Source organism: Rattus norvegicus, assembly GCF_036323735.1.
Source record: "Rattus norvegicus strain BN/NHsdMcwi chromosome Y unlocalized genomic scaffold, GRCr8 chrY_unlocalized_4, whole genome shotgun sequence".
In the NCBI taxonomy this organism is placed as follows: Eukaryota; Metazoa; Chordata; class Mammalia; order Rodentia; family Muridae; genus Rattus; species Rattus norvegicus.
Genome location: NW_026947400.1, coordinates 1,476,556 through 1,489,090, shown reverse-complemented (window position 1 = coordinate 1,489,090; position 12,535 = coordinate 1,476,556). Strand labels below are relative to the sequence as shown.

General features: G+C 34.2%; 1 long non-coding RNA gene across 2 annotated transcripts in view; it reads right to left on the bottom strand.

Annotated features, from left to right (window-relative positions):
• The window catches only part of LOC134484739 (uncharacterized), an 80,640-nt gene that overhangs the window by 46,855 nt on the left and 21,250 nt on the right, over positions 1-12,535 (bottom strand). Inside the window, exon 3 of one of the 2 annotated variants that reach the window (XR_010062473.1) lies at positions 7-885. The exons of the other annotated variant lie outside the window; for it this stretch is intronic. This is a non-coding gene — a long non-coding RNA (uncharacterized LOC134484739). Of the gene's footprint in view, positions 1-6; positions 886-12,535 lie in introns of those variants that run through there. 2 annotated transcript variants of the gene reach the window in all.

Genomic DNA, 12,535 nt, shown 5'->3' with positions numbered 1-12,535 from the left:
CTTTTCAGCAAACCTTCTCAACCACTACCCAGAAATGACTGAGATTTCCCATGGACCACATATTTCTTTTTTTTTATAACAAAGCAGAAGGCCAGCTTCCTTCTTCCCATCTTTGATCACTTCATCCTCTTTTTTCTCCTTCCCAAAGGCTGTTTATGCTGAATTAGAGGCCAAATAGTAAACCCTAGAGGTACTGAAGGACTACTGGAGAGGCAACTTCTGTCAGGACAACACTTGTTACATCACAGAAGAAACTAGGGATCTCCAGGATACAACAGATTTTTTTAGATAGGCCTAATGGTGATGTCACTGAGAATTGCCATGGCCTACCTGCTAAAGTGTTTTCCTTTCAATGACCAGATTCGAGGGTGCCCTTGCAAGGTTTGTCTCCTGTGAAACAATGGAAACCTTTTCATACTACATGTCTTTAAAGCTAGAAACTTCTCTTTATTTCCTTAGTGGTTACATGCTCTGAAAGGAAAAGATAATCAGGAGCTTTGCATGGGTAGAAAAGATCTCGGAATATGGAGTGGAAGAGATTCCTCTGGATAATAATTTTATTACCAGGTCCATTACTATGACATACAGTTCAATATCCTAGGTTATCTCTGTTTCCCAAAGGCCAGCATTTTCCCTACAATCCTTTAATTGAATTCATATTTCATTACAGTTTCTCATTGTACATTCCTTGATAGGTGACTTTATATATTCCTGAATGTGAAGTGAAAAATTCTGTTTTCCAATTTCATGTTTTTTTGCAATGATTTTGGCAACCCAAGGGTCCCACCTAACGTTGAATATAAAAATGTAAATATTATGTACCTACTTCCAATGATGAACTTCCAAATCCTTAGTTTATCCAAAAATTTCCAGACATCAGAAAAGCTAAGGAAAACATGAAATATAGAATATGGTTCAGTAGTCTCATTAGACATCAGTTCTTTAATATCTAACTTCCTGTTCCTCTAGGACCAGACGTGAAGGTTTTCGAGGTTTTACCATGGTTGTTACTTCAGGACAAACATAAAATTCAGGAGGATGTGCAGGGAGATGAATGGCTTAATGTCCAGGGAAACTTCAACTTCAATAGGTTCATAAGAACAAGAGGGAGGTGTTTGGAATTGCCATTTGTGGATTCTACATTCTTGACCTAGGTGTACATAATCCATGTGAAAATTCCACCTAACCTCATAGCTGTAGGAGCCACCAAATGTATAGTTGGAACCAGATGTACATCTTTCCTGAGAGACACAGCTTGAGCAAGTCAAATACAGAAGAGAATGCTACTGGCAAACCAGTGAACCAAAAATGGATCTCTTGTTGGTAGTTTTTGAGAAAGAATTACAAGAGCTTAAGGGGATTTCAATTCCATAAGAACAACAATGCCAGTGAACCAGAGCTTTCTGGTACTAAACCAATATTCAAAGACTGTACTTGGACAGACCTATGTGTCCAACTGCATATGTAGCAGTGGATGGCCTTGTTGGGAACCAATGGAAGGAGAAGTTCCTGGTCCAACCTAGGTTTAACTCTCAGTTCAAGGTAATATCAAGGTTCACTAAGGTAGGTTATAGAAGAATGTTAGGGGGACTAGTTACGGGTCTTATGGACATGAAACTGGGAAAGAAAATCAAATTTGAAATTCAAATATAGAAATATCCAAATAAAAAAAGCAATAAAATTTGCTAAAATTTAAAAAAAATGAAATAAATTAAAGAAAAGACATCTGTCAGCTAATTACACATATTGACTCAGAAATCTAAAGGGTAACTATCAGGAAATGGTAATCAGAGTAATACTAGTGGAAAGACTGAGATGATGAAGTCTCAACTAGAAGCTCTTCTCTCCCAAATATCAGTGTCAGACACAAACTGCACTATAGGAATCCAAAGCATGGAGGCGTTTACACTGAGCTGAGGAGACAATACTTGTCTATCCTTTGTTTCTTCGGACCTTTTTCTTCAGGGCAAAAAGAGTGAAAGACATGAGCTCTCACTAGAACAACTGTGCCCTTCCCAACAACTGACTTTTGGAATGAAGAAAATGATTATATAAACTCTCTGAATTCCAGAAACCATATCAAGCAGGGAAGTCCAGATGATAATGAGAGAATCCCAGCTCTGTATTCCCATGTGTGTAAGGCTCAGATCAAGGCTATCTCTTCAGATACAACACTCAACGCCTACCCAAGACTCACTGAGCTTTCCCATGGACCATTTATTTCTTCCTTTTTTTATACAAAGACAGAAGGCCAGCTTCCTTCTCTTTTATCTCCCTAACAAATGGCTGTTTAGCCAGAATAAGAGGTCAATGAGTTAACCCTAGAGGTCTTCAAAGAATATCCAAGAGGCAGTTGCTGTCACCATGACACTTGTGACATCACAGAAAAGCTAGAGCTCTTCAGGATACAAGAGATATTTCAGGGAGGACCTAATGATGATGTCACTGAGAACTGCCATGATCTAACTGTTGAACAGCTTTCTTTACATTGACCAGATTTGAGGGTTCCCTTTCCAAGAGTGTCTCTTGTGACACACTGGAAACCTTTAAATACTATATATCTCTAATGCTGGAGACTTCTCTTTGCTTCATTCGTACGTACATGTTCGGAATAGAGAATGTTGGTCAGGGGCTTGGCATGGGTATAAAGATCTAGGAACATGGGGTGGAGGAGATTATTCTGGATAATAATTCCACTCCCAGTTCCATTCCTGTGACATACAGTTCAAGTTCCTAGGTTTTCTCTGTTTCCCAAAGTCAAATATTTTCCTTCCAGACATTTAGGTGAATGAATATTGTATTACATTTTCTTATTGTACATTCTTTGAAAGGAGACTTTATATATATTACTGAATGTGTACTCAAATATTCTGTTTTCCAATTTTAATTTTTGCAATTATATTGGCAACAAAGTTGGCCCAGCTAAAGCATGAATATAACAGTATAAATATTGTATACCTACTTCAAATGATAATCTCTCAAATCCTTAATTTAAGCAAAAATTACCAGCCATCAGTAAAGCAAAGGACAATATGGACCCTAGAATGCGGTTCAGATTTTCTTTTAGGCTTGAAAAATTTTGCGAAGAAGGTTTTGTGGGTGTATTTGTGTCTTTATCCCTCCATTGCTGGTCTTTCCAGGCAATGGGAGTTGGCCTCTTAATGTTTCATATCACCAATGTAATTCACAGCTTAGGTCACCCCATTGATTCCTGGGTACCTCCATTATACCAGGTCTCTTTCTCTTCCTGGAGGTTTCTCCCACCTCCTCATCTCTTTAAGTTCAAGATTTCCTTTCTTTCTCATGACTATCGGGTCCTATCTCCTGTCCCTGCACACACAGGATCCATTCTCCTCTTCCTTCCATCTCTCATCTAGTTCCTTTCCTCAATCGGCCTCCTAGACTATTTTATTCCCCATTCTAAGTGAGAGTCAATCTTATGCACTTTGGCCATTCTTCTTGTTTATCTTCTTTGTACCTTTAAGCTTTGTGGAGGATGTCCTGTAGTTTATGGATAATATTACTTATAATTGAGCAATTTCAACAACCCTCTTGATCATATTTTACAGTAGTATGTTAAAATTGAAAATTATAATTTAGTATGAGTGAATGTCATGAGGACCAAATTTAAGTAAAAAGAAACTTAAAACAAGATCAAATCACAGATTTTAAAAATTGACCTAATAATAAAAATTCTCTACTATCATAAGGAATTATTATATCACAGGCAATTTTTAAGTGGTACCATAAATTTGGCAGACAAATGATGTTTTTAACAAGTAATTATGGATAATATGACTAAGATCAAATAAGATAAATATATTATTTTCATTCTGATATCACTTCCTGGCATTTTTCCTCAAACATGATGTTTATAGCATTGAACATTATGGTATTAGTTTTAAATTTTAATATTTATTTTAACCTAACCTATAAAGTAACAGGTTGCCATATGTTATGTTTGTAGACAATCACCCTCATCCTCGCTTCCTCAGTTCTTTGTTTCCGCCTGCCCTATGTCCCTCACCACTTATACTAGTCTCTCTTCATTATTCTTACTTCTAGATTCATATCCCACATGCTCAATATCTTCCATACCACACTGTTTAAAACCCTACTCTCTAATCTCTCTAATCTCTGTGACGTATACCAGTTAAGTGAACTCAAACCACCCACAGCTTCACATAAATACAAGTATATTAAAAGGAGATTCTTTCATCTCTTTGAAAAAGAACACATGGTATTTGCCTTTCTAAGTCTTTGTTACCTTACTCGGTTTAGTTTTCCTAGGGAGAATGAAGTACCATTGTGTATATTGTCACATTATTATATATCTATGTATCAATGAATATTCATTATGATTCTCAATAAAAGAGCAATAGATTTATTTTTGAAAAACGATGAGAAAGCTCAGATAGAAAAGTCAAGAAACTAAGAAACTAAGAAACTAAGAAACTAAGAAAATTTCAAAGATAAATATGACGAACATATTTGTGTTTATATTAACTGGAGCAGTGTGTGTTAAAGTTAATAAAGGATGTGGTATTTATAATATTTTTATACTAATAAAATGTAGAATATTCAATAATTTAGAGAATACTTATAAAATTGTTCATCACTAAGTTATATTTCCACTAAAACTATAATCTTTTTATAAACTATTTTACATATATATATATGTATATGTATATATATATTTTACCTTCAAAATAAAGAATATTAAGAAGTTAGTCATAAAATTCAATAACAACACCAAAGACGAATTATATGAATAACCAACAGAATAGGAGATATTGCAAACCTCTCCAGTTAAATTAAGAGACTTAGAAAAGTGATAGCATTTTAATAGAAAGGCACATGGCAAACAAGATACAATAAAATCCTGAAACTATACTAAGATGGTTACTATTCATTCCTATGTGCTAAGATTTCATCAACAAGCATGGTACATGAAGATAATGTATATGTCAGAAAAATTAATTCATGTTTAACATAGTAACTTTCTTCATAAAACCCAAGCAGACACTTCTCTTTTTTGTTGCTTAAAAAGTATGTACAAAGCACGGCTTTTGATTATAACACTAATATTTCAAAACTATCATTAAATATGCAAAGATCTTAACACAAAACCCATAGTTTTCATAGCAACCATACAAACTTAAGAAGGAAAAGAAAACATTTTTAAGTACATAGATGTGCGTAATGAAGTCCCCACCTTACCAGTAACAGATGGGTCAAATTTATTGTTCTATGTATTACATAGAATACTCTATCCCAGTTCACTGTTCCTTAGCATATGTTTTTCCTCATCTTTCTCTGTTACTTATCTTCTGAAAGCAGGTGGTATTTCTCATAAAATTAGTTCAAATCATCCAATCTTCACTCCAACAAAAAGAAGGTGTTGACATTAGAGGAAAACCAATTAAAGGTTCTCATTTTTTATTGTGCAAAATTTTATGTATGATTTTGTATGCTTAATATGCTTCTACACCTTAGTGATGACAATTCAAGATTGGCATGAAATCCATCATTCTTAATTCACAATGTAAATGCCCTTTAGCTAATCACAGAAAAGCCTTCAAAGTGTATTTACATAGGATTATTTAGTAAAAATTCAACTTATAGTTTAAGGGGAATAGTGATGTAAAACATCTTTTCTTACATTTTCGTTGCCTTCACATTATTTTATAGCTAAGAGATTTCATTAGAATCAAGAAAGAATTGTTAACATCTTACTAAAATAAAATGAGAATTTTCTCTGTATAATACAGAACTTATTCTTGAAAATTTTTGTGACACTGTTTCTTTTATATCCCTGGCAGTACCAGAACTCACTATCTCTTTCACCTATTCTCTCTCTCTCTCTCTCTCTCTCTCTCTCTCTCTCTCTCTCTCTCTCTCTCTCTGTAGACCAAGCTGGCCTTGAACTTAGAGTTATGCCTGCTTCTGCTACCCAGTGCTAATATTAAAGGCCTGTGCCACCACACTCCGTGCTTTTCTACATCTTTAACAAGCTCTTGTCTGATTATATTCCAAATCTTATGAAGTTAGCTCCCTAAAGTACCTAGAAGAAATTCAGTATCAAAAATATATTTTGCACACCTAAATCCCTACTCCCGAGTTGCTGATTGATCTGCACACGTAGCAAGCTCTCTGAAGGAACTGAAAGCCACAAATTTTTGCTTTCATTACAGGAATAAAGAAAAGGCCTGTTCACTGCACAATCTCATGATATCACGGAACAATTCTTCCAACACTACAAAGTGAAATCTTATATTGACTCCTGTACCTGAAGCCACAGTTTCTTTCCTTCTATTTAGTTGTGCTCATTGTCACCACCATTTCATTATAACCAGGTTTAACCCAAAGGTATTCTCTGCCCCAAGAATTCATTTCTACTATATTGACATATTCAGTCATGTTCAGTTAAATTTAAGCACTGACCACACCAAAGTGAGGATTTATATAATATCCAACAGAAACATAGGAAGAAATGCTACAAAAATAAATTTATACTGAATAAATAATCAAAATGTGTTTTATTTGTTGTAACACAACATCTATCCATTTTCATTGTATTGATTGGTTCTGGGTATATTCACAAGCCAAGAAAATTGTATTTAAGCCCGGAAAAAACTTTTGAGATTTAGTTCTCTCTTTTATATAGACTATGAAGACTAAACTTAGATATCAATGCTTAATAGAAAGCAATTTTACATGTTGTGTCATTTCACTGTTTCTCAGATTTTTTTGTATAATTGAAAGTGTATAGCTAAATCTTGTAATTTAATATTTTTCCCACTTCATTTCAATTTCTACTTTAACTCTGAGTAATAAGTCCAAATGGGATCTGATTACATATATTGGCCCCGTACGATTTTTTTAAAAATTATAAGGTAAAGTTTTATATGCTAGAAAGTACACTTTTGAGAGTACATTACACTGGAAATTTAGTTCATCCTTTTTCATTAGTTTTGTCTGAAAGACTATTATTTACAAATTTGTTTTAAATTTTTAGAAGTATTGTGTGTGTTTGTTTGTTTGTCTGTGAGTATGCCTGTTTGAGTATACATACATACATACATGTATATCTTTGACAATTCAAATATAATAAGACCAGAGAAAGTAGCTTGAGTGTTATTGATAATTTATGGACACTGAATTTTTGTATATGCTGTATATGTATCCTTGAAAATATGTACTGTATATTTTTTCAAAAGCATTGTTTAAATATGTATACTACATGAAGCACACTAATTGCAGTTTTAGCCTTTTCCACACTAATTTTATCTCTTTAGATGTCTAGAAAGAAATACACAGAAGCATGAATCATCTCTTAACTCCAAATGTAGGTAGACTCTATGATATATTTTGCTTTTTTACATGATTGCTCAACTTTAGTTCATAAATTATATATTTAATTTGCTCTATTTATGTTACAAAGGTGTGGCACATTGCTTTTGTAATGTGTGGCACATTGTATATATGTATTCATTGATAACTTCCTTCTTTCAACAAACATTAAGAATAAATGATTTATAAACATTATTACAAAATCTAAGATCATTCAGTTTCTTCCATATTCAAATACCAAAATGCATGTAGAAAGAATTTCCTGATTTTGACTATTAACAGAAATATTTGATGTACCATTCCTATAAACAAATTTTGATATATCCATTAAAATTTCTTCAATGAGTAGTTTATATAATAATGAAGGTAAGTATAGATATATTGTTAGTATATTTGAATCACAAATGATGTCAGTATTTTACATAGCCAAATATGCATAAACATGTAATTTTACACCTGAATTCCATAAACGTGCATTTATATATTTCCACTCAAAATCAGCTGGGTCCAACTTACACGCATTCTCACAATTATACTCTTACACACACACATATGCATTCATTCTTGTAATTACATATTTAATCAGACATCCTTACTTTCATATGCATAGGGAGCAAGAGACCAAGCACCAGTGCAGAATGATGAGGTCCAATCTTTATAACATAAAGAAAAAAATCACTTCGACCCTTTTAATGCTAAGTGAATTAAACCCAAGTGTGTAAGAGAAAAGCCTTGTTCCTTTTGATAAGAGTAAGCCTGCATTGCTATTAAGAAATGACCTGTTCTGTCCCATGGTAAGGAGAAACCTGCCTGCACCTTCTGTTCTTTCCAGCTTCTTCTCTTTTCCTCTTCTCCTCTGTAATTCTGCAGATTGCCCTCTTATGTTACTTATAATATCTACATTATTCCTCTCTACATTTCTTCTCAGCCCAGATATTTTTGGCTCAGTTCTACTAAGCTCAGTTCTCCTTAACTCAAAGCTGACTTTTCAGCTCTGTCCATCTCCAGGTCAGTCCACCTGTCTCTGTCCTTCCAGTTCAGTCCTTCTCTCTCAGTCCTTCTGTGTGACTTCTCTTTCTCCTCAGAACTTAAACATCTTTAAGAATATATGATCCCATATTACAATGTTCATCACAAGTTCATATGAAAGATCAAGCATAAATTGAAACATAATTTACAACCGAGAATTTTTACATCAATATCCATCAAGAGTAATTATCTGGCGAAACATTCATCACCTGTGTCAGCTCCACAGGCTCACTGAAGATCCAAAACCATAGTTGTTAGTGATGTTATATATAGATAAACCCAGTTAATATCTTATATTAACTGTCCTTGCACCTGCAACAAATCGTTTGTTTTCTTTTTATGACTCTTGATAACTGTATTGCAACATCATGGAATGTGTTCTTAGTAGGAGAAAGTCTGTTTACTATCTCAGAAAAATTAACTGTTGACACCAGGGACACCGGCAGAATTGTCACTGCAATTTTGACTATTAGAAAGGGACTTATACGGGTTCGGGGTTTAGCTCAGTGGTAGAGCACTTGCCTAGCGAGCGAAAGGCCCTGGGTTCAGTCCCAGCTCTGAAAAAAAGAAAAAGAAAAAAAATATAGAGACTTATAGCAGTCCCACTATAATAGAGATTAATAACCATTGATATAATTTTAGGAATTATTGTAGAATCATTATTAAGACTAAAGAATTCATCTATTTGCCTGTATAGTATCACTACGGACAGTAAAACTTCGTATGACTGCAGAGATCTGCTCCAAAGGGGTGTGCTATTACTCAATGATTGTTATATATGTCTAATAATAACAAAAGGAATAGCATTTAATAGCGTAAACTTTCCCAAAATGAATCCCTTACAACTTTGCTTAATAAGGGAGAACCAGTTGTAGATTATAAAATAATCCGAAGCTGTGTATCTCAGGATGATCACCTGCTAGTTATTAGCCTGTCCTGTTATGGATCCTGACACTTTCTTCTCAGTCTTACATGGTACCTTCTCAAAAACTGACAATCTGATCCATCATAAAACAGGCCTCAAGAGATACAAGATGTTTGAATTAATCCCATGCATCCTATGAGATCACTACAGACTAAGAATGGTATTCAATAACAACAAAAACAACCATAGTTCCACATATACATGGTAGCTGAAGAATGATTTACTCGATGAGAACTTGTTCAAGGAAGAAATAAAGAAAAAAAATTAAAGACATTTCAGATTTTAATGAAAATGAAGGCATAACTTGGGAACACAAAAAAGCAATGCAAGAGGAAAACTCATAGCTCTGAGAGCCTCCACAAACAAACAGAAGCTATGATACACTAGCAGTTTGATAGAACACCTGAAATCTCAGAACCAATAAAAATCCAAAGACTAGACAGCAGGAAATAATCAAACTCAGGACTGAAATCAACCAAGTAGAAATGAAAGGAATTATATAAAGAATCAACAAAACCAGGAGCTGGCTCTTCGAAAAATCCAGAAATAGGTAAATCCCTTATATTCAAATTAAAAATAACAAAATCAGAAATGAAATAGAGATATAACCAAAGAAAGTGAGGAAACTCAAAAAATTATCAGATCCTTCTATAAAAGCCTATACTTAACAAGTGGGAATGTAAGGATTCAATGGATAAATTTCTAGAGAGATATAAGGTACCAAAGTTGAATCAGAATCAGATAAACCACCTAAATTCTCCCATAACTTGTAAAGTAGTAGAAGCAGTCATTAAATGTCTCCCAACCAAAAGATCCCAGGACCAGAAAGGATTAGTACAGAATTCTCTCAGACCTTCATAGAATACCTAATACCAATATTCTCCAAACTATTCCACAAACTTGAAATAGAAGGAACACTACGCAATTCCTTCTCTGATGCCACAATTATGCTTACAACTAAAGCAAACAAAGACCGAAAAAAGAAAGAGAATTTCAGACCAATTTATTCATGAATATCCCTGCAAAAATTCTCAGTAAATTTCTTGCTAGTCAAATCCAAGAACACTTGAAAACAATGATCCATCATGATCAAGTAGGCTTCATCCCAGAGATACAGGGATGGTTCAATATACAGAACCTGATCACTAATCAAACTAATCCCACTATAAAAACAAATTCAAAGAAAACAAAACAAGCAATCATTTCATTAGATGCTGAGAAAGCATTTTACAGAACGTAGCCCTTCATGTTACAAGTCTTCGAAAGATCAGAAATTCAAGGACCATACTGAACTCAATAAAAGCAATATACAGCAAACCAGAGGCCAATATCAAACTAAATGGAGAAAAACTTAATGCAATCCCACTACAATCAGGAACTAGACAATGATAACCACTCTCTCCCTACCTTTTCAATATAGTATTCAAAGCCCTAGCCAGAGTAAACAGAAAACAAATGGATGTAAAGGGATACATATTGCAAAGGAAATTTTCAAAATGTCACTATATGCAGATGTTGTGACCCGACAATTTCCACCAGTGAATTTCTAAGCAGATAAACAGCTATAGCAGAGTGGAAGAGTTTAAAATTGATTCAAACAAATCAGTATCCTGCCTCTGCTCAAAAGAGAAATAGGCTGAGAAAGAAATTACAGAAATGACACCCTTGACAATAGTGAAAAAGCTTATAAAATACCTCTGTGTGACTCTAACCAAGCAAATGAAAGATATACATGACAAGAACACAACTGTCTGAAAAAAATAAATTGAAGAAGATCTCAGAAATTAGAAAGATCTCCCATGTTCATGTATTGGCAGGTTTAATATTGTAAAAATGGCCATCTTGCCAAAAGAAACCTACAGATTCAATGCAATCTCCATCAACATTACAACTGATTTCTTCACAAACATAAAAATGGCAGTTTGCAAATTTATATGGAATAAAAAAAATCCCAGGATAGAGAAAACTATTCTTAAAAATAAAATCATTTGGGAAAATCGCTATCCCTGAGCTCAAGTTGTATTACAGAGCAATGGTGAGGAAAAACTGTATTGTATTGGTATTGAGACAGTCAGGTATAACAATGGAATAGAATGTAAGACCCAAAAATGAACCCACACAGCTATGGCCACTTGATAATTAACAAAGGATCTAAAACCATACAGTGGAAAAAAAAGATAGCATTTTTTAAAAATTGTGCTGTTTCAACTGAAGGGCAGAAGGTAGAAGAATGCAAATCAATCCATTCTTATCTCCTTGTACAAAGCTCAAGTAAAACTGGATTAAAGAACTCCAAATAAAACCAGATACACTGAAACTAATTGATAAAAAGCAGGGGAAAGCCTCAAACAGATTGGTACTGGGGAAAATTTCCTCAATAGAACACCAAAGGCTTTTGTTCTAAGATCAAAAATTGAAAAATGAATCTTCATAAAATTTCAAAGTTTCTCTAAGACAAAGAACACTGTTATTACTTCCATACAGCAACTAACAGATTGGGAAAAGATCTTTACCAATCCTATATCCGATGGAGTGCTAATATCCAATATATACAAAAAAACTCAATAAGCTATCCTCCAGAGAATCAAATAACCCTATTTAATACTGGGCTACAGTTCTAAACAAAAATTCTCAACTGATGAATATTGAATGGATGAGAAGCACCTAAAAATGTTCAACATCCTTACTCATTGGGGAAATGCAAATCAAAACAATCCTGAAATTCTACCTCATACCAGTCAGAATGGCTAAGTCAAAAAAGTCAGGTGACAACAGTCTCTGTCAAGGATGTGGAGAGAAAGGAACACTCTTTCACTGTGGAAATTACAAGCTCTTAAAATCACCCTGGAATCCAGGCTGGAGCTTCTTCAGAAAATTGAACATAGTATTTACTACCTGAGGATCCAGCTGTACCATTTGATGGCATATACCCAAAACTTGCTCCAACCTACAACAAGGACACGTGCTCCACTATGTTCAGAGCAGCCTTATTTATAACAGACAGAAGCTGGAAAGAACCCAGATGTCCCTCAAAAGAGGAACAGATTGATATAATGTGGTACATTTACACAATGGTGTGGTATGCAGCTATTAAAAAGAATGACTTCATGAAATTCATAGGGAAATGGATGAAACTAGAAAATATAATCCTGAGTGACATAACAAAAACACAAATAAATGCACATAGCATGCCCTCACTAGTAAGTGAATATTAGCCCAAGAGCTCAT